At 42.6% G+C, this 22,882-nt stretch overlaps 1 long non-coding RNA gene across 1 annotated transcript; it reads left to right on the top strand.

The window, feature by feature from the left end:
* Positions 1 to 13,693: 13,693 nt before the first annotated feature.
* Positions 13,694 to 18,665, top strand: LOC126998266 (uncharacterized). The gene is made up of 4 exons (XR_007752771.1): positions 13,694 to 14,272; positions 15,517 to 15,699; positions 16,773 to 16,832; positions 17,831 to 18,665. It is a non-coding gene; the product is annotated as an uncharacterized LOC126998266 (long non-coding RNA).
* The last annotated feature ends 4,217 nt before the right edge of the window (positions 18,666 to 22,882 follow it).

The raw sequence follows: 22,882 nt of genomic DNA, 5'->3' as shown, positions 1-22,882 counted from the left end.
GCAGGCAATTTTTATAGTGGCGCTAGTTATGCTTGGCTCATCCTGCCCCCTGGAACTCATTTTTGATTCGCTTGTGCGGTTTCTTCTAGAAAGCGGGATGATAGGTGGTCTTCTGGACAGCCTGTGGGTAGTCTTAAGCCACTCGGCGGTGACTAAAAAATCCCAGGTGGTAGCGTGGGGATTCGAATCGACATTGTCCATGTCGTGATGAATGCTGGCCCCGCACGCTAATCACTCAGCCACCGCCTACCCTTGTATGTCAGTAAATGTGAAAAATGAGATAACCTAAACCCCTTGTATGTCGGTAAATGTGATAAATGAGGTAACCTGAAACCTTGTATGTAAGTAAATGTGATAAATGAGATAACCTGCACCCCTTGTATGTCGGTAAATGTGATAAATGAGATAACCTGAAACCTTGTATGTCAGTATATATGATAAATGAGATAACCTACACTCTCTTCTGATTGATGGTCATGTTTCTCGGATTCTCTCCATTTAATGGTAGGCTATCTTAATTATGGGGTCCATGTCATTCTTGAATTTGGCCATTTTCCCATAAAAGCTGCCATGCTGTCTTGCCGCCATCTTGCCTGGACAAACTACGATATCAACACTGTGTTTGTAAACATCGGGTTCCGCGCATGCGCAGATCAGGATGGGATGTCTTAGGATACGTGGATGGCAGATGACACAACACCGGCTCACTTAAAATCAAAACCTTAATGCTTATGTTCTTCTTGTAACTAATTTATTTATGGACCAATATATTTTATTCAGAAAGCTATTTAATCAGGAAGGATAGGAGATAATTAATGATCACTATCGCTCGTTTTTATTGAATAGTAAAAAAATATTTCCTAGATATCGATGATAAAATATTAAAAAAATGAAAAATGTTTGTCAAAAATCTAAATCAACTTCAAACAAAAGTTAAAATAGCGAACATAATTCCTTTTTCATACTTTCAGAAATTGAATAAAAAGAGTAGACTTAAATAAATGCCTAAAATAAGAAGTTAAGATAACATTTTTGTCTTTACCATGTCCTATATACCAAAAGAAAGAGGAAAAATAAAGATATTTATAAGCAAATAATTAAGTTATTACTTATTTGAAATTATTACTTAAAGAACGCCTAAAATAGGTGTTTCTTGTAATTATTATTTAAAAAAAATAATAGTAATTATTATAAGTTTTAATGATCGGATGATCGGAATGGTGATCGGAACAGCAATACTAAAAAAATGATCGGATAATCGGAATCGGATCAGTTGCCCTCTCTGATTAATTTCTGCAACATTCGCGGCCTTCGTTCTAATTTTCATTCTGTGGAACACCATCTCTCCTCCTCTAAACCTCACCTTCTCTTCCTCACCGAAACACGGGTTTCTAGGGCTTCTGAGTGCAATCTCTACTCTGTTCCCTCCTATTATCTCTATCCTTAATTTCAATCCAAACCTGGATGTTGCGTCTACGTGCGCAACGACATCCCTTGTTCTCGTGCAAGGTCTGAGGTTATGCGTTCTGCAGCCTCCAGTCTGGAGCCATATACTACCTGTTGGGATGGTCTTCTATTGAAAGAAGTTGAATAATGCAGTGGAGTCGTCGGCGTATGAGTGGACAGTACAGTTTGTTATGGAAAGAAGATCATTGATGAATAACAGGAAGAAAGTGGGTGATAGGACAGAGCCCTGTGGGACACCACTGTTGATAGGTTTAGGGGAAGAACAGTGACCGTCTATCACAGCAGTGATAGAACGGCCGGAAAGGAAATTGGAGATAAAGGAACAGAGAGAGGGATAGAATCCGAAAGAGGGCAGTTTAGAAAGCAAAGACTTGTGCCAGACTCTATCGAAGGCATTCGATATGTCTAGCGCAACAGAGAAAGTTTTACCGAAACGGGTAAGAGAGGATGAGCAAGTCAGTTAAGAGAGCAAGAAGATCGCCAGTAGAACGCCCCTTGCGGAACCCATATTGGCGATCAGATAGACCGTTGGAAGTGGAACAGTTATTCCTTTCTTTATTAATATTTTTCCTTTAGCTCTTTTTTTATTTTCTTCATTTTCGTTTTCATTCCTTTGCTCTTCTCCCTCATACGTATAAAGAATCACGGCTTATCATGCCTTGTAGAGAACAGAATCCTTCCGCACACACAACAATAGTGTAACACCTCATTCGTTTGCTATTAATTGGGATTAAAAGAGATTTTCCTTGATTTCCTTTTATCAGGAGGTTACGTTCGCCTTTATATTTGGACAGTATTATTTTATAAATTCACTTTGAAGAATGTGGACCAATGCATGGCGAAGAAAACGCCAGCTTAATTTCACAATACGTGGATAAGACTTAATGACAGTTTTGCATATTTAGACGCACACACAAACGCATACTCTCTCTCTCTCTCTCTCTCTCTCTCTCTCTCTCTCTCTCTCTCTCGCTCGATCGCTCGTTGCTTGTGACGTTAGGGTAAAACACGTCATATATAAAACTCTTCAAACCCTTTATACACACAAGAGGGATTTTAACCCTGACCATGAGGAGGAAACACAGTGCCCGCAATGGAGGAGAGGTGGGGATGGAACAGATGAGGAGAGGGGTGGGAAGATAAGAGATGAGAGGAAAAGATTAATACGGGAGGAAATTAAAGAAAAAAGGACTAAAGAAAACAGGGAAAGTAGCGACAGTAAAAAAAAAAAAAAATAGAAATAATATAGTAGAATAGTAACAATAGAAAAAAAATGAAAAGAGAAAAAATGAGAAGATAATTGAAAGACAGAGAAGATGAAGAGAAAACAATACAAAGTGTAAGGAAATAATTAAAAAAAGGGAAATAACAGAGATGAAAAGGAGAAATGAAAGAAAATAACAAACTGATGAATAAGATATTAACCAGAGAAGAGTAGATACGAAGAGTTGGATAGTGGAAAAAATATAGGAAGAAGAAATCACAGACACAACAGGAACAAGGAAAGAGAATAAAAGGAAATAAATAAAGATGTATGAGATAAAATATTGCACTACAACATCACAGAACACACAAAATATACCAACCCAACACATCTAGCAACACACACACACACACACACACACACACACACACAGAAAAACGTAACCCCCTCCCTCACACACCGCCACGTTATTACACGCTCGTCCTTTTCCTCGCGCTGTGAAACATCAACCCCGGAGAGCCAGGGAACTTCTGGCCCATAAATCTTCCGGCAAATGTGGCGGCGCTCTCTTGTCCAGCGCTGCAACATTTACTGGCATTACTGAGAGCATTTAGCGAGCATTAGGCTGGATTTACACGAGCCGCTTTTTAGTGGTTAGTGGCCGCCACAAAATAATGGTCAAAATAGAACACACACATCTCTATGGGTGCATGCACACAGGCCACTTTTTTGTGGTCACCATAAAACAGTGGCGAGTTGTGGCGGGCGGAGCCGTTTTTCCGACCACACCACTGTGGCCGGCCACAGTGGCCAGCGATAGATACCGTTGTTTCAAATGGCAGCGTGCACACGAGCCACTATCGGTGACCACCACCCTGCCACCCGGCGCTTTCCCTCTGTCTTGACACTTGAACACCTGAATTATAACTGTCATAATGATGTATAAGTATGACCTTCACGCATAACTTGTGTTCAGGATATAATGGATAAGCTCTTCTATGCTTTCAGAACTAATGTTTCATTTCGTTTCACAGTTTTGCATATTAATTGATTCTGGTATGGATTAATTACTGAATGTGGTAGTTTTATTTACCCGGAAGTAGAAAGGGGAAAATGTTATGTAACCGCAAAGACTGCTGAATTATGTCAATAAATTACATTTAATGTAACTTAATATTCTTCATGTTCAGTCTTATATCAAAATTACCGCAAGTCTCTCTTCTACTGGGACACAATTCCTCATGCTGATGTCCTGCCGTGTTATACGTGGACCAATTATTGTCATAAGATGATTAAACCTATCCTGTGACCTCCGGAAGTAGTAAAAAAATTATCGTGTCCTTTTAGCTCTGTAAATAATGTGTGGAGTAATCTGTTGCTAAGTATATAGGGGGTGAACCCATGGCAGTACTTTTTCAGCGCTTTTTGCCAAGAGAGCACAGACAGCTGCTGCCTCTAAGGAGATCCAAAACGCCACGTATTGACCTCATTAGTGGCCGCCACCGAGTGGCTCGTGTGCATGGTGCACCTACCCACCATTTTTCGTGGCGACCATTTTTTGTGGTGGCCGCTTTTTGTGGCGGCCACTGACCACTAAGTGTCTCGTGTGAACCCAGTCTTACTGCCGCTCTTTCGGGAGAGAGAGAGAGAGCACAGCATCATACACCCACGCCATCCTTACAGTAACCCTGAAGGCCCTAGCGGCAGCCCTTGCGGTGGCCTGAGTTGTCTCGTAACCACCTCCTATGACATCAGCGCGGCACAAGCACTCGATAGCACCCGAGTTACGGCCACCAGACGCCTTCCCTCCGAGGCCGACCGCGAGGAGCTAAGGAGAGGCGGAACACTTGGGTCACTAAGTGGAAGGGGAAGAGACAGTGTTTCAGTCCTTCAGAGTACCTCGCGACCTTCCATCCTTAATTCCTGACTTCCTTTCCTAATTGTTTAGGTCCTACTACACATTGATGGACGGCACCGTGTGGAATTAGAGAAAGGTGAAATATGTGGTTCAGCATGTGGAAGGGACGGGGTAGTGTTTCGGAGTTTTTTCAAAGCACCTTTTCCTTTGTTCTTTCTTCAACACATAGAGCAAGGCGGCGAGGTGTGGGGTTAAGGAGAGGTGGGAAATTTGAATCAGTATGTGAGAGACCACGCTAGTGCTTCTTATAGCATCTTCCATTTAGCGTAACCCGTTTCTGGGTCGTGATCTGGCGTGTTCCATTTAGCGGAACCGATCAGCTGACGCCGCAGCCTGCACCCATTTTAGAGGATCTGGGTGACCCGGAGGGACCCCACTGCCGAGCAGGGTTAGCCAGATCACTTTCGACCCAAGACCCAGGCCAGGACCAAGACTATCGCCGCCGCCGCCATTTGCATGCCTTATTTCCCATATTTGGGTATTTTTTGCTACAACCACTGCATCCAGGTGGTGCCTGGTGATCCGAAATTGTAGGTACTCTATGCCAACCCATAGATATGTGCCGAAAACCATGAATAATAAGTTAAAAGTGGTGCAGTGGGCGGGGCGTTGAAATTTTCATTTCGGGCCCAGCAAGAGGCCTGTAGTGGCTTTAAACGAAAACAGTTGGATGAATAGATGTGTGGAGAGCCATATATGTATGGCGGGGCAAGGGTTTTGTGGGCGGGCGAGGGAGGGGAGTGAAACGCGACGGCTGTGTTTTATACAGAATAGCACCCACCCGGGTGTTACATTGGCGCTGTGTCCACGGGTAATGGGCTCCCTCCCACCACAGGCTCAAGGGCCAATGCGACGGAGATGAGCACCGAGGCCACGCGCTGCTATAGCACATGCCCCCAACTTTACCTTTACCTTACAGTGACTGACGTGTTTATTGCCGATACATGTTGATTTATTATTTATCATTACCTACCCAGTTAATTTTCATCATCATTGGTAACCCCCATTTATGCATAATGTAAAGATGAATCGTTTGTTTCAGTGACTTTGTGTTATTTGGGTCACTGATATCACAAAAAAATACCAGTTAGGTTAGATTATCAATGAGTGAGGCAGTAACAATTCAATATTATATTTAAATGGTAATCAATTGGGCAAAACTTAAGAATAACCACTCCAAACCAATATTCGTATTAATTTAGCACGTGAAAGAATTATTATTATAATGCATTTTCGTATATGTTTTACCTTGGGGAGGGGCCAGGGGGGCAAGCCTCTTTAATTATAGAGTTAGGTGGCTCGGATTTTCTAAGTCCATTGTTATTGTTTCACAACCGTCTCTATACACAGACCTGCCTTGCAGTGCACCCTACAAACTAGTTCCTAAGTCAGTGCGCGCAGGTCGTAAAGTTCGGATGGAGTAGTTTAAATATATTTGACATGTGGCGTGGCCCGTCAAATCTTACGCGCCGCGGGACGGATTGGGAGGGCGGCGGTGGGGGGAGGGGGGGGGGGGGGGCAGTATGCCCACCATCTGATGAGACGCCTGACACTTGTCAACAGATTGAATGCTAGGTCATATTGGAATAGACTACAAGAGTATGCGTTAGGGGCTTTCCTTACTTTGGAGACTTGGGAGTTTTTCCTGACTTAGGGATTTTTCTAGGGAAATTTTGGAAGGCCATTTTTCAGTGATATGGGCTCCCCCCCTTCCATTTTTCAGTGATATGGGCTCCCCCCCCCCCCCAATACCCCAGTTCCCCACAGGTCCCCAGGTTTGTCTTGGGGGGTAGGGGGGGGCCGGGGTGGTGGAGGGGGTGGAGTGATAATTCTTGAGATTTACCACTAGGCCTGATAAGGGAGCCTCCCATAACCCACTTGGCGAATGGGGTACCTCTTTGGCCGACTCGGTAAGGAGTGGCTCTCCCGTCACGCTGGTCGCGGGTTCAAGATAAGTGCAAGATAACTAATAATGCGGCTATAGGTCCAAATAGGTTAAGTTTCCTAAATGACGAGTTTTGTTTAAAATTATATTCCATCATATTTTTGTTTCCGAGGTATAATTTGAAGGCATGAATAGTATTTCAATTGTTGTAGAAAGTATCCAATTTGGATTACCAATATACAGTCATCTATCAAAGGTGGCATATACTGGGGTGTGTGTCGCCTCACCCACCCTACAACGCCAAGTCCGAGGGTCCCTCCGGACAAGTCTCCATGCAGGGCCCCCTTTCATCCTGAGTACCTCCTGGCAGGATTTATCAACTTGCTCAAGTCACAAACTCTGTAGGTGTCATTAGTTTCTTCTGATCTTAGAGTGAGTCAAAGCTGTAAAGTTAACATGTACCCAGTTATGATAATCATTATTAATAATTTCGTGTCAACGTGTTCCATCAATGTCCCCAATCACACCTGGGAACCCAGCAGTCTTGAAATTCAGTTTCTTTCTTGATTAATCTGTGTAATAAGAAAAAAAAAATTTGTACCTGTTGATAATTGTGCTCAATGTTTTTATTGGTTAAATAAATGCATTTGTACAGTTGTTTTGCTTTATTTTCTTATGCCGGAGGATAGAATTGATCTTGATTTTCATGACCCTATTTGTGCTGAGTGAATGAGAGAGTTATAGTTCAGCAGTGTTATCATTAGATAAGGTTGGAGGCATTTGAAAAGCTGTGTGTTGTCTTGATCTTGACAAGTAATGCACAGGGCACCAGTACAGGTGCATAACACGGATATTTGTGTTGGCTGCTGGGGGAACTGGGGTGCCGAGTGTGTAGGGAAGGGAAATGAATAGGTGTACTACTAGTTAGTCTTGGTGTCTTGTGACAAGTGAGTGTGTATTTGTTTTCTGAATGAGTCTATTGTACCGCAGTCTAAAGTCTGTAGGGGGAGGCTGTTCCAGTCACGTGTGGTGCGTGGAAAGTATGAGTCCGTACATGTGTCAGTGTTTGTGTGATATGTTTGGTATTTTTGGCTGAGTGTGTTACGAGTACGCTGACTGTTTGCGTCCTGTAAGTATGTGTGTGGGTCAATGTCAATGTAAGTGTATGTGATCTTGTACAGAATTTTAAGTGTGTGCTTGTCTGCACATGTGAAGAGGTTACATATTAATCTGTTGTTTGATCTGTGTTATGATGCCTGGTGTTCAAGTTCATTGTTTATAATGAACCGAGCCACCTTGGTGTTGATTAGTGCCAACTTATAAATGTTTGTGTGTGTGTGTAAGGATCCCACACCGTGGAACAGCATGCTAGTGTTGGTCTCACAAGTGTGTTGTTCATCAGCGCTTATTTGTCTCTGGCCCTTAAGCCTGCGTCAAGTGAGAACCTATTACCCTGGGACACAGGCAAGTATCTAATGTCTAAGTTAAAAGAGTTTGCTTTCCCAGAAAACCCATTTAACCATCAGCATGATAGGGTATCAGGAAACCTCTCCTCCCGAAATTGATCTTTCTTTCGGCCACCTCTTTTAATTGTTTTTTTGGGAGCAGCGAGTAGCGGGCTTTTTTTATTATTTTCTTTTTTTGTGCCCTTGAGCTGCTTTCTTTGTTGTAAAAAAGGGAAGATGAACAGGTGGTGTGCCATCTGCCTAGGCTGGGCCTATGAATTTTAGAGTAAAAGAGTCGACATTATGATGGTACAGCAAGACACAGAAGCTAGAGGGAGTAGACTGGCATGTAGGAGACTGGGGGAGCAAGCTGATGTTTAAAGCAAGAACGAGAACCCCGCAGCTAAATGGCAGAAATAGGGAAGGGGGAAACCAGAACTGTAGCTGTAGGACAGGGGAGAAAGAATCAGTGGAACATCCAATAGTAGAATGCAGCAACCATGAGAGGCAGAGAGGGGAGTTATTAGTAGCACCAGGGAGGAGTGGGCTAAGAGGCTAGAGGAGGACAACGGGGCCATCGCACGGTACGTGTTGGATGGAGATGCAGTGCTGGGAAAAAAGGGCACAAATGCTTGAATAAGCGCACGGATAAGCAATGTCAGTAAGTTATTCCAGCAACAAACTGAAAAGTGTGATAGTATATTGCAGTGAAGAAAAATTAAGCTACACAACACAATTGAAAGGAAAAGTGTGTGAATAAACAGGAGAGACGCCCGAGAGGAGGAGGACAGGTCAAATGAAGAAGAGGAAGAATGTTTGTTTACATATCCACCTAAATGCGTTCCATTTACGGCGCGAAAACCCGGACCTGGGTCTGGGTTTATCCCCGAACCTGGTTCCGGGTTTTGTGTCAAATGGAAGATGTTATTAGTATCCTCAAATGACCCTGCTTCCTTCTTTCCTTCCTTAAATCCTTCCCTCTTTCTTCACCGTTGATTCACCCTGAGGTATACGGTGCCGTGCGGAGCAAAAGAGAAACGGAACATGTGGATCAGTAAGTGGAATGGGAGGATGCAGCTCTTCTTAATGTTTCCAAGGACCTTGTTACCGTAATGGCTCATAAATCAGCTACACAGAGGAGGAGGCGCATTAGGCTTGCTTCCCGTCCCCTTTCTCTTCCCGTAACTCCAACTATCGGTTCTTAATTAATGCCTCAAAGTACCTTGGTGCCTTAACTCCCTCTGTCTTAACTACACAGAAAGACGTGCATTAGGGTGGCTTCCCGTCTCTCTCTCTCTCTCTCTCTCTCTCTCTCTCTCTCTCTCTCTCTCTCTCTCTCTCTCTCGATAATCCTCCCGGATCCCCTGGGGCTCTTTCTCCGGTTCACTGTACGTAATAAGGAATGAATCTTGCCTTTAATGCTTTACCCCATTACATTCCTCTCTATTAATAGCAGAAATAAATTGTTATCTTATTGTTCATATCACCATTACCACTACTAAGACTTGAAACAATGGAAGTCTTTATACAACCAAAGACACCGTATCCTTGACGGGTGTCGGCGGAACCGCCTAAATATTAGGCGGGCAAACTCTCAAAACAAAAAAATAGGCGTCCTGACTTTATTTTTTTACCTAGCCTCACCAAATTTTGCATGTAGCCCCCCACTGGTAATGCGCATGGACCCATGAACTCACATTTTCATTTCAGTTTGTTTTAGTATCAATAAGATATACAAAATACTTAAGCACCGCTAGAACACAACTCTAACATTTCTGCCCGCTCAGTTTCTGCTTTTTAAAGCCACTCTTGCTTGAGAGAGAGAGAGAGAGAGAGAGAGAGAGAGAGAGAGAGAGAGAGAGAGAGAGTATTCATACTAAAAAATATTAGCCTAATGCATCTCCGGACCGATTTCTTTTGCGGCGAGTGCATTTAAATATATACTTTTTAGTTTTTACTTATTATCCTTAAGCCCCGTTCACACTGTGCCGACTCTGGGCCACGACAATCCAGCGACTACTGCATTTGACAAGTCGGCTCCCACGCTCCAAGCATTTTTTGGCGTATTGGTGTCGGCTGCCATGATTGCCGACTGTCTGGGACATTCGGCCAACTAGTTGGCAGAATGTCTCCGGCATTCTGCCAACTAGTCTCAAGACGAGTCTCAACGGTCAATTTTTGAAATGGCGCCATGTCTATGACAACCACGAATCTGCCGACCAATTGGCCGACAGTCTTGACGGTCTTCCAGATTGTCTGTCAACTGGTTGGCCGACTAGCTGGCCGACAGTTGCCAAGGAGTTGGCCGACGGTCTTCCTGACCGTCTTCGCGATTGTCTTGGCGACTGTCTTGGCGTCAGCCTTGCCGTTCCTTAAAATACGGAATCGCTCTGTATTCGAGAATAAAATGTATCGTTCCGTTTTGAACCAATAAGGAACGGTATTTGTTCCGCACGGTATTTTGCTATCTGAATGGTCAAGCTGATAAAATGCAGTACCTTAAAATTGTAGTGAGCGCATTTTTCGGTTAATTACAAAACCAGCCCGTAAAATTTGTCAAAGGTTCGTCCTAAAATACGTGTAAAATACGCGACGTAACGTCCCCCCCCCCCTCCCTCTTGCCTCCACCAGCAGCGTGCTGCGGCTGTGTTGCCACCCGTTCCTTTAAATATGGATCCATTCCGTATTGGAGAGATAGATGTTGCATTCCACATCTTTCCGACTTCTGGGTGGCAACCTATCATTCAACACAATAGAGATCGAGGCAAAAGGAGTGCGTGCATGCGTAGTGTGCGGCTCCCAAGTTTGTGCCAGCGAAACGTAACCATGCCCAGTTGTTATTGTGCTTGTGATTGCAAAATAAAAATATAAATTTCTTGATGGCAGCAGTGTTAGCCAATATTTCTGAGCCGACAGTCGTCACGAACGTCCTTCATTAGGCGAAGACTGTCGTCACGACAGTCCCTCATCATTCTTAAGTAGTCGGCACAGACGACTGTGCCGACAGGAAACGGTAAAAATTTGAAAAATGGCCCCGACAGTCGTCACGACTGTCTCAAGACAAGCCAAGACTGTTGACGACAGTCGTCACGACTGCCCCAGACCTCCCTCAGACCTCAACCGGAAGTGACGGTTTGTCCAGACTCTTCCCGACTCTTGTCGTGAAAGTTTAGCATGGAATACTTTTTTTGCGCTACCCCTCACGACTCCAGACTCCCGTCACGACGTCGGCACAGCAGTCTCAAGACCCCTTTCAAGACATGCCCGACCCTTTCACATCAACAGTTTCATTCAACACCCAAGACCTCGTGTACCCTAGAGTCGTGGGTTGTCTTGGCCCGGAGTCGGCACAGTGTGAACGGGGCTTTACTTCTTGTCCAATTTCATGCTCCCTGTTACTTATATTAGACACCCGTTCTGAATAGCTATCTAAAATACATTATTCACTCATAAGTCCACGAAGAATTTATAAAAGAGATGGTGGTATTTTTTTTAAGGATGTGAGGAAACAAGTGTTGTAGGCGGAATTCCTGAAGTGGAGAGAGAGAGAGAGAGAGAGAGAGAGAGAGAGAGAGAGAGAGAGAGAGAGAGAGAATTCTCTTTAGAAAAAAAAGGTACTGCAAAATAATAGCCTAGTTTTCTTAAATGCATAATACTAACTTCGTATTCGTAGATACAAAATAATAGCCTAGTCACATAAATGCAAAAGAATCGCTTAGTACTCTTAAATGCAAAATAATAGTTTAGTATTCTTAAATGTAAGATAATAGCCTAATATTCTTAAATGGAAAATAATAGCTTAGTATTCCTACATTCAAAATAATAGTCTAGATTCCTAAATGCAAAATAATAGATTAGTATTCCTAAATGCATAATAGCCTACTAGTTTTCTAAATGCAAAATAATAGCTTAGTATCCTAAATGCATAATAAGAGCTCTGTATTCGTAAATGCAAAATGATTGCTTGATATTCCTAAATGCAAAATAAATAGCCTGGTATTCATGAATTCAAATTAATAGCATATTATTCCTAACTGCTAAATAATAGCCTAGTTTTCAATGAATGCAAAATAATAGTCTGGTTCAACTAAATGCAAAATTATAAGCTACTGTACACAGTAAAATTATAATGTATTTGTCTTGACTACTTCATTGACAAGTTATTACAGATTGTAAAACTCTTTCCACCTACAATTTATTACAGAAGTTGTAGATTCGGTATAACGTGCAGAAAACCTTACACCGTACGAATAAAATCCAATATTCCTCAAAACAACTTACCTCGTTCCCAGGAGATCACGACCCCCAGGTTAAGAACCGCTGAATTAGAAGCAAGAAACAATAAAACAATATCAGCGACAGCAAGGGAAGGTAGCGTGGGGCACTACTTACTTGAAGCACAGGGTGTTCGTTACTAAGTTACTAACCGACTATGCGCGAGGGTTGCCCGACTATCCAGGGAACTCATGCGGCAAAGCCCTCCCGACACCCGTCAAGGATACGAAGTCTATGATACAACCAAGGAGACTATAGAACAGGAGAGGGGGCAGGGTTGCCAGGTCTCTCTCTCTTAAACAGGCCATGCATTTGCCTAAAAAGGCCGACTTTAAGGCCAAACCCATATTTTGCCAATTTTAATGCAATTAATCAATACAATATGATGAACCAATTTAAAGATAAATTATATATTATGCAAGCAGCGTTCAGACACAACGTAAATAGAAAGAAGTGGTAGAACATAGGTCACACTGACACACCATAATAGGAATATCTTTATAATAATAGTTACGTATCTGTACTCACCAACTTGTTCTCTTCAAAGATTTTTTGATGAACAGCAGCAGTTCTAAATTCTTTCTCCCACTCCTCCTTATAATTCCTTCCATAATTGTATTCAGTCTTCCATTTTCCCATTGTAGCTGTGTCGGTGTAGGCTTTGTAGGCAACTTCACACTGTAGTTACAGTGTAGTACACGGTGTGAGGTGCAGACCGTAGGGAAGCTAAGCGAAGACTAAGGTTTTTTGACCGACGTGACATGTTCCTAACAAAGTCCCGACGTGTCTGCGACGAAGTTTTCCCTTACTATAAAGCATTACCACATAGTCTACGTTGCTAATTCCAGTGCTACTTTGGTGAAAAATATAAACAAGTACAAATGTAATTCATTACAGATTTTTCGTGACGAATCGAAGCCCAATACTTTGATAAAAATCAAAGGAATTTACAGTAACGGGGTTACCAAATACACGTCCCGCACAAGAATAACGTACCGTGGCTCTCTGCCCCCCCTCTCTCTCTCTCTCTCACTCACACACACACACACACACACACACACACACACACCCACAGATATATATATATATATATATATATATATATATATATATATATATATATATATATATATATATATATATATATATCACTTTTCTTGAAACAAATTACGTGCATCTCAAAAAAGGCCCCGAAAAGGCCAGACTGAGGTTGGCCTCAACAGGAAATAAAACCGAGGCCAACCTTCTCTCAAAAAGGCCCATTTGGCCTTTAAAGGCCAAACCTGGCAACCCTGAGAGGGGGCCTCTATGGGAGACCGTGGGCGGGTGTTGGTGTATGTCGGTTGCAACAGATGGCGCAGGAGCAGCTTTGTTTACATCCAGGCGCTTCCCCCCCTTCAACCCCCCCCCCAACCCACAGAACCCATCAGCAGTGTTGCTACATGGGATCAAGCCGCAAATGTTGCTACTTTTTTTCTTCAGTCTGGTTATTTCCCATTTTAAATAAAAAAATAAAGGTAGATAAATATTAAAATGAACAGTAGGAAATATATATACTGTATATATTTACTAGGTAGATATAGCCTGACTGCATGTCATGAGTAATGCTATTATTGTTATATTATTATACCGCAATTATATTACTTTCTCTGCATGTGTGGTTAGATGTGTTTTATGTGTTTAACCTTTCTGTATACATACTGGAATGAACCAAGGAATTGTAGCCCTACTGCCGTTCTTTAAAACTATGTGATCATGTTTTTCTTCCAAACTCATTGTTTTAGCACGCACGCTGACTTCCATCAGTAATGATGATATATATTAATTGAGTCATTGGTTTGTAGGGGGAAAGAGTGGGTGAATATAATTATCTTGGTCTAACTTATACTGTTTATTATAACGCTATTCGCAGCAATATCTTTCTCTGCTCCGATGGCAACGCTGCCTCGTTCAAAAATCATAACACCGACGCGCAGCCACGTTTACCAGCCGGAGCCTCAAATCATGTCCCTTTGTGGTGATAAAGAGGACACAGCCTGGTGTGAAGCTACATTTATTACGGAAGGATGCCAGCCGGGGTAAGTGATATATATAAATAATGATAATGTGGAAATTCTAATCATTTTCACGCTGACAGCTGTTCTGAACTTGCTAACTGCATGCCTCCCCTCCTCCCAAGGCACGAGGCCGAATGACCTACACACGACAGCTCCAGATTCCTCCCCATTACCACCTGTCAGCCTCGTCCATGTAGCTATCCAGTCTACTCTTAAAACAAGCTATCGTCCCTGCACTCGCTATGTGATTGCTGAATCTATTCCATTCCCCCACCACCCTATTACTAAACCAATGCCTGCCCATTTCCCTCCTAAATCTATACTTTTCTAATTTAAGTCAATTACTGCATGTTCTATCTTGCCAAACATCTTATGCAAAAGTTAAGCAGCATCTCCACTCTTTCATCCCTTACACTGATAAACTCTGGAACAGCCTTCCATTGTCTGCATTTCCTCCTGCCTATAATTTGACCTTCAAGAAGAGTGTATCAAGACTCTACTTTTGTCTGTTTGGGAATGGTAAGCAGTGGGGCTTTTTTTCAAGTACGCTTTGTTGCTCTTGAGCTGTCTCCTTTGTTTAAAGAAAATAATAATTAAATAAATGGAAGTTGGCCGCCAATGCTTCCAACACATTTTGGTGCCATATCTACAAGTGGCTGGTGACTGTAAGTATCTCAGCAACCTGCATGCATCTATGCCATTCCTATCATGGTGCATGGAGCAAGCTTCACATAACACTCAGACAGAGACAGTTTAATTATGGTTACATATCAGACTCAGTTTATTGCTCAGTCTATTAGGTGCAGTGCTGTTAATACTGTTAGTGGTAGTATTAGTACAATTAATGTATTTATTTTCATTAATTTATGAATATTTATTTATTATATTCTTAGTGTTTGAAAATTCCAATACTAGTATTAAGATAAACAAAAATATCAGAAATATATTTATACTCATTAATTATTATTGCTTTTCTTATTATTACTTCCTTCAATGTCCTGGCACTTTGACATCTAGTGCTTTTCCGTCTAGCAGCCAAAATTGTGGTCTTTCTGAATGTGTATGCCTTAAGTCTTCATTGGTGTAACTAGCTCTTTAACATAAAAATCTGCATCTCTCTCCCTTCTCACCCAGTTATCCCCGTACATCCTTTCAGTATCCAAAGAATTTTTTCTGTATTTTACCGTGTGGACATACTCTTTCCTTCCATGTTCCACTGTCTAGTCGTATGTTATTCCACATCTAACACAACCACATCCCAACAGATCCGAACACGTCCGATATCATCCAAGAGAATGTGGCAGCTGAAGGGGGAGAGTCCAAGAAAGAGGCCAAAGGTGAAGACATTTAGCCACCCCCCCTGAAGTACATGGCAGCATTCAACCCTCTTGGTGAGCTGCAGGAATGTGCTTCCCATTGCAGTGCACCAGCTCCATGTACTGATTTTGGTATGAATACTTCATCTAGTGTTTGTTGATTGTTGTGTTATTAATCTAATTATGACTTCACAAAATAGACTGTGCAAGTCACTTAACACATGCCCTGCTCAACATCACTTTTAAGTTGTAGAATTCCTTCATATGGATGCTGCTTTATGTATCCTGAAATGATTGGATATTGATTGTCTTAACATTTTTTTTTGTCCATGATCACTGAACCATGTTATGGTATGTCTTTGGGTGCAGATCCAGGAAATGAGTTTTTGGGAGGACGTCAGACTTTTTGCGGGTGGAAGGAGCATTAGCATTACCGATTAGCCATTCTCGGCAGTCCTGGTCTTGAAAAACTGGTGGAGTGACCTAAATCAATGGGTATAACGGCCTGGACTTTGTGCCAAAGCATTGTTTTAGCCGCAGCGCGCTTTTGAGCTAGTTTTCCTGTATCACTCAGGAACATTGGGGGGGCCTGGGCCCCCCTTTGGATCCACCAATGTAGCTATGTCTTATAATATATCTATCCTTTACAGTCTGATGGTGCATCCTTCTAGGTTATCAAGTTTTAGTAGCTACTCATGAGAAGTATTCCTTATAATGATCATTGATTTCCAGATGGTTTGCACTAAAAAAAATTAGTGTGTAACCTGCCGCAAATAATAATCAGCTGTAGTCAACCCTTGCTTTAAAGAACCAATATGGAGGAGGGGGGTGATGTTATATCCAAAAATCTTTTACATCTGAAGTATCCAACCTTTTTGTGTATAATAAACCTTGTTTGTTACATGAACTTAAAAGTTCACAATTTCCATACATGATTCTTTTTTCCTTGTATTTGATGATTAATCCTGACATGTATTTCCATTATCAGTAGGTAATATATAGTAACAAGACAATAATACACATTATAACAATGTATATATTATAGCCCAATGAGTGCACGAGATCATTTACCTCATCAGTGACGCCAAGTCCGAGAGTCCTTCCCTAAATTCTTTGCCCAAATTTGTGACACCAAGTATAATAACTAGTTTTAGTGACCATTTGCATCCATTTTTCACTTTGATTAAAAAATTGCCTCTCAACAGGGTGTGAACTTGATGGGGTTGGAGGAAACTCGACTCGGCCATCAACCTCACCACAATATAGTAAGGAACCTCTTCTTCTCAGTGATAATTTATCCTCTTTAGTTACTATTCCATGTTGCTTTAATCACAACTAATCTGTTGGAAACATTACAGCTTAATAACATACTTCACATCTCTGCACACAAATTGAGTTCAATATTTAACTGTTACACCAGTAGGCTTCATATCTTTAAAAAAAAACGTATGTAAAAAGGATGAAATTTTGAATGATATATTCAAACTCTTTATTATGTTTCAATGGGTGTAGTACCGTTACGATTAGTCGAGTGATCAGCATATGGGTCTCATGTTTTTGATAGCATAGGTTCAAATTTTGCCATTGGCTGGCAATTGATAGTAACAGTAGTGTCCACAGATATCTACCTGTTTCTTGTTTATCCTGTTCCACTTTAAACCATGACTGGCCAATCTTTGGAGAGGTAGCGTAACCTTGAAGTGCCACTAACAAACCTTTGTCCATTCTTCTGATGTGATTTTATTTTTTTTCCACCTGCCTATAGCGCCGGTAGGTTTTCTTCAGGCGCCTGGCGGTCGGCCCAGGCCCGTCATGATGCAGGCATTTTTTTTTATAGTGGTGCCATTTAGTATTGGCTCATGCTGCCGCCCAGAACTCATTCTTGATTCACTTGGATGGTTTAGCAGGGCTTAGGTATGACTAACATTGAAGAAACAGGGAATTTTTAGATTTTTAGTGTGGCAACACATTGACAAATGTTTTAGTATGGACTGAACATCAAAGATATATATGGTAAATGGGTGCTTGTAGATCTTGACATTATATCTGTCAAGAGTCTCCAGTTGTATCCTCTCCCCCATCTCCTGAAAATATTACTCTTGTCAGGCAATCTAAGTGAAGCCTTCCATCGAAGCTGGTGTGCAGACATAATGTCAATGCTTAGATTCACTTATAGCACTGACAATAATGCAATTACATACACCTATTTTATTATTTAGAATTGTGATTAATTGTGATTAAATATTTTTTCATGTATTTTCAGACATGAAAAGTGAAAATTGCTGCACACAACAGTCTGCCGTCTGCACCGGGAGGCAAGGCAGCTCAAAGCCCAGGCTGTTACAACTCCTGGGCAGTTTTTGCCCAGAGCCAGCAATTTTTTAGATCCAATAGGGGTGGATTTTTTCTGAGGTCAGGTTCAACATGCTGCAAGATGCCAAGATCTAAGCCCAGTAGAAGATATGGGTTACAAGAGAGGAGGTTTGCTCTGGCCTTATACTATCAAAGTCCAAATGCTAATAGATTTCTGAGCACAGTATTTCACTTGCCTTCAGTTTCAACACTTCACTCATGACTCAGGGGTATTTCAGTAAATGTTGGCTGGAGCAAACAGACTCTGACAGCCCTGCAGCAAAGAGCACAGGCTTTGTCAAAAGAAGAGAAACTTTGTGGGATTTGCCATTATTTAGTATTACTCTTGTTACGCCAAGAATTTTTTTCCATATACTTTGCCAAATATTGCAAGTAATGCACCATTGTTGGGCTTGCCTGTTATAAACCAGATCTTGTTCAATTAACAAGCTTTGGGTGTCTGCCACTTTCCAGTTGTAATGCAAGGAATCATTTATCTTCCCTGCTAGATATCACATGTAATGCACCATTGTTGGTTTTGCCTGTTATAAATCAGATCTTGTTCAGTTAACAAGCTTTAGGTGTCTGCCACTTTCCAATTCTAATGCAAGGAATCCCCTGCCAGATATCGCATGTAATGCACCATTGTTGGTCTTGCCTGTTATAAATCAGGTCTTGCTCGGCTCACAAGTTTTGAATATCTGCCATTGTTTATTTCAGGTGTAATGCTTGGAAGCATTTGTTCTCTTCCCTAGCCATCAGTATGCAATGCTTTATTGTGGATTTTTCCTGTTATATTTAATCTTGTTCAGGTAACAAGCTTTTGGTGTCTGCCTTACCTAATATGTGCTGCAGTGACACTTGGCTTGGTTTCATAATGTAAAATACAGCTTGTAATTTCATCACACTAAGTGTCTATCATCACGTGTCTGCAATGTTTTTTCTGCTTTATATGATATACATAATCACATAGGTGTGATTTTTTTTTTTTTTTTTTTTTGACAAAATGTAATGGCAGTTAATATTCTTGACTAATGCCTCATAAACCTTGTGAAAAATAATGCTTTTTTGAAGGGGGGAGGGGGGGGGGGCAAAGAGTGGTTTGTTTGGTTGGCCAGTTCAAGGAGTTTCATATCAAATGATTTTATTACATCCAACTTTAATGTGTGCTAAAAACATATATTTTATTACATCCAACTTTAATGTGTGGTTCCTGCAGTAAATGCTACATGTTTACTGATGTAGCCTATGAAATATATATCACTCTCTGCCCTGTGATTTGGTGTGTCACATACTGCAGCATAACTTTCCTGCTATTTTTTTACACTTGAGTTGCCTTATTTTGTCTCATTTGCTTTTATCATATGTGCCTCCGCTGCATAGTTGTGCCTACTGAGCTTAATATCTTCATGACCCTGACACCAAGGTCAGAGCTTGTGAGATCATATCATGTCCTACATCTCATTTTCACCTCCAGTCTCGGCTGTCTCCCAGGACCACCAAGTTATTGCATTCCATTTAAGACAACTCATGTGTTACCTTCTTGATGTCCTCCATCATGTATTTCAGAATGTTTTATGGTGCTTTGCTCTTATATTGATGTGCCTTGCAACATTTTTATATAGTTTTCATTGTATATAACGCACCATTGTTGGTTTTGCCTGTTATAAATCGGGTCATGTTCAGTTAACAAGCTTTGAGTGTCTCCCATTGTTTATTTCAGTTGTAATGATTAGAAGCTTTTGTTCTCTGCCCTGTCAAGCAGTATGCAATGCTTGCCATTATCTGGCACTTGTACAGTTAGTATGATATTTTTGCTCAGCTAAAAGCATGTTGCAAAAGGTAAAGGTACGGTTGGGGGCATACGCTGTAGCAGCGCGTGGCCTCAGTGCTCATCTCTGTAACATTGGCCCTTGAGCCTGTGGTGTTAGGGAACCCATTACTCTGGGACACAGGACCAGTGTGACATCCAGGTTACCACAGTTGCAAAGGCATTATAGTAATCTAGCATGCATAGAATGATGTATGCTTTGCTTGTATTTAAAGCACTGGATATGTTTGACACACACACACACATACACACACACACACACACACATATATATATATATATATATATATATATATATATATATATATATATATATATATATATATATATATATATATATATATATATTATCAAATGCTTTCTACACCATATTTTTCCTAAAATAACAAATTGATATAGTGTATATAATACCTAATAAAACATAAGAACAAATATATTTTTCTTTACCTCATTAGTAAATCATTTTACAATAATGAAAAAAATAAGTAAAGGCTGGGTAGGGTGCTGTGGCAGGTACTTCAAAAATAGTAAAGCCACCCCTGAAAAGTGGCGTTTTTGGTGGGCTGCAATAGATGGCGCTACTTCCGCACGCCCGAGGAATTACTACATACCACTATCTCTTCGTATACAGTCTCTTTGGATACAACTAATGCAGCTTCTTTTGTGATGTGCAATACTCATTAGAAAAGGTGTATTACGGTAGCAGAGAGGAGAAAGCCTCGTATTCTTGGTCTTCTTCTTCTTCTTAAGATTTACCCCCATAATAGGGGGACAGGGCCTTTGGCCAAAAGGCGGCCCTGTAAGGGGGAGCGGGCAATTCAAGTCCCGGCGGGGGTAGGGACGCCTCCGCCGCCGCCACAGCCACGGGTAACAGCCGGCGAGCAGCGACGGAGGCACGGGCTCTCCGGGCAGGCGCCCAGTAGACACCCGTAGCGGTGCACGGGCGAGCAGCCGAACGGTCGACTTGACTGCCGCGGTGGGGCCCTAAAGCGAGGATAACCAGGCGGGTCAACCACGCCGCCGCAGAAGGACCCCCCAGCTGCTCGCCCGAGGAGTGCTGGCGTTCCACTGATTCTTGGTCTTTGCTGCTGCTTTTATATCTAAAGGCCGGGTCACATGAGCGTTTATTTCGGCAATTTTTTGACGCCGGTACTTTTTCACGCCGGTGATTTTGCCTCCGGTGTGGTCACACGATGCTAGCCGAAAAAGAGGTTTAGTTTGGCGGGCTGTAATATTTCGGCGCTGGGCCGAACCGTACTAGGTCATTACCTACTTGGTCATAACCTACTTTGCTCTGCACATAAATTCTTTCTCTACACACATTTTTCCCAGCATCACAACTGCCATATCTATAACTTATCACCTGCAGTCGCACCGGGTCTGTTTATTGGTAACATACTGTTGTGCTGGAAGCTTCCCCCGGCGTCCATGGGGCTCTAGAAGGCTCCGGGAAGAGCGAGCAGGGGGGCAGGGAGCAAAGCCTCGTCCGCTCCCCGCGGGGCGCGGCCAGGCGCCAGGCGGGAAGCGTTCCCAACTCGCACATAGTTTTGCTACATGTTCTTGTATGATCTAAAATATACTGTAACATTCTAGACTGTACTGTTCTGGATATATATATAGAAGAGGGCGAGAGGAGTCCAGTCCCAGTCATAGTAAGCTAGTGGTAAGTGAAGAGTCAGAGTGAAGTGTACTACTAAGGAAGAATATTAAACTACAGAAGCTGTGCAAAGTGTTTACATATCTCCCTCCCACGGAGTCTCCTGACGGCGACACGGAACCCAAGTAACACGTCCGGCATAACATTGGTGTCAGGAGTGTTGGCATTTGTTTTTTCCGCCATGGAGACTCGTTCCCAAGCTGCCCAGAGGGACGACGTGTTGACTGAACTCTTGGAAGCTTTGAGACTACAGGGGGAGAAACAAGAAAGAACACTCCAAGAATTCAAAGAACAACAAGAAAGAGCACAGCAACAAGAAGGAACACTCCAAGAACTCAAAGAACAACAAGAAAGAGCACAGCAACAACAAGAAGGAACACTCCAAGAACTCAAAGAACAACAAGAAAGAGCACAGCAACAACAAGAAGGAACACTCCAAGAACTCAAAGAACAGCTAGAAGATCGCTTCACGGGATTACAGCAACAGCTACAAGCAGTACAAGATGGAAGTGAGTCAGTACGAAGAGAAATGACTGATGTGACCACGAAGTTAGGACAACGCCTAATAGAAGTGGAGAAAGAACACACAAATCGTCAACAAGAGATGGAGGTGGTACGGGAGACGACACACAAAGAAATATTAGAAGTGCAGGGAAAGGTGAACCGTACTGAACAGGCAGTTTGTGACGTAAGTGACAGAGTGAAGGCCCTTGAAGACTGCTTGGCTGGAAACGGACAGTCAGTGCCTGCAGGGGCTAGTTGTACCCAAGATGCTTCTCCTACGCAAGTCCGGGGTAGTTTGAGCCCTGTTTCGTCTGAGTTTATCCACGCAAGAAGTTCCGCCAGCCCCATGAGTCTGCTGGGTTCGCCTGTTAGAAAGAAGCCTCAGGAGTTTGATGGCAAGGTCTCCTGGGAGGCTTACCGCGCTCAGTTTGAGCTGTTGGCAGCTCGGAACGGATGGGATGACCAAGAGTGCGCGGTGCAGCTGGCCACTAGCCTGAAAGGGGCGGCGCTGGAGGTCCTTGCTCAGCTCGACAATGCGACAAAGGGCAGCTACATGGGGCTGGCACAGGCGCTGGAGCAACGATATGGGACCAAGCACCAGAACGAGCTCTTCAGGGTTAGGTTCAGAACCCGCAACAGGAGGCGCGGCGAGTCTCTTCAGGAACTCGCTCAGGGCCTTGAGAGCATGGCGCACAAGGCATACCCAGGTGCCACCCCTGATCTGCTGATGGTTTTGCTGTGTGATCAATTCATCGATGCCCTGGACAGCCCTCAGCTGAAGATACAAGTGAACCAAGCTAAGCCAACATCAATGCAGGAAGCTCTGGCACGTGCCATGGAGTTTGAGTCCTTTGTTAGGTCTAGCTTGTCAAGTTTCAGGGACGACTCGACTTCTGGGTTTAGGGCACGAAAGGGCGCTGTCAGCGACACAGACAGGTTCCAAGGAACGTGCTGGTACTGCGAGAAGGTTG

This window comes from Eriocheir sinensis, chromosome 13, assembly GCF_024679095.1.
Source record: "Eriocheir sinensis breed Jianghai 21 chromosome 13, ASM2467909v1, whole genome shotgun sequence".
Lineage (NCBI taxonomy): Eukaryota > Metazoa > Arthropoda > Malacostraca > Decapoda > Varunidae > Eriocheir > Eriocheir sinensis.
This window is presented reverse-complemented; position numbering and strand designations above follow the sequence as displayed.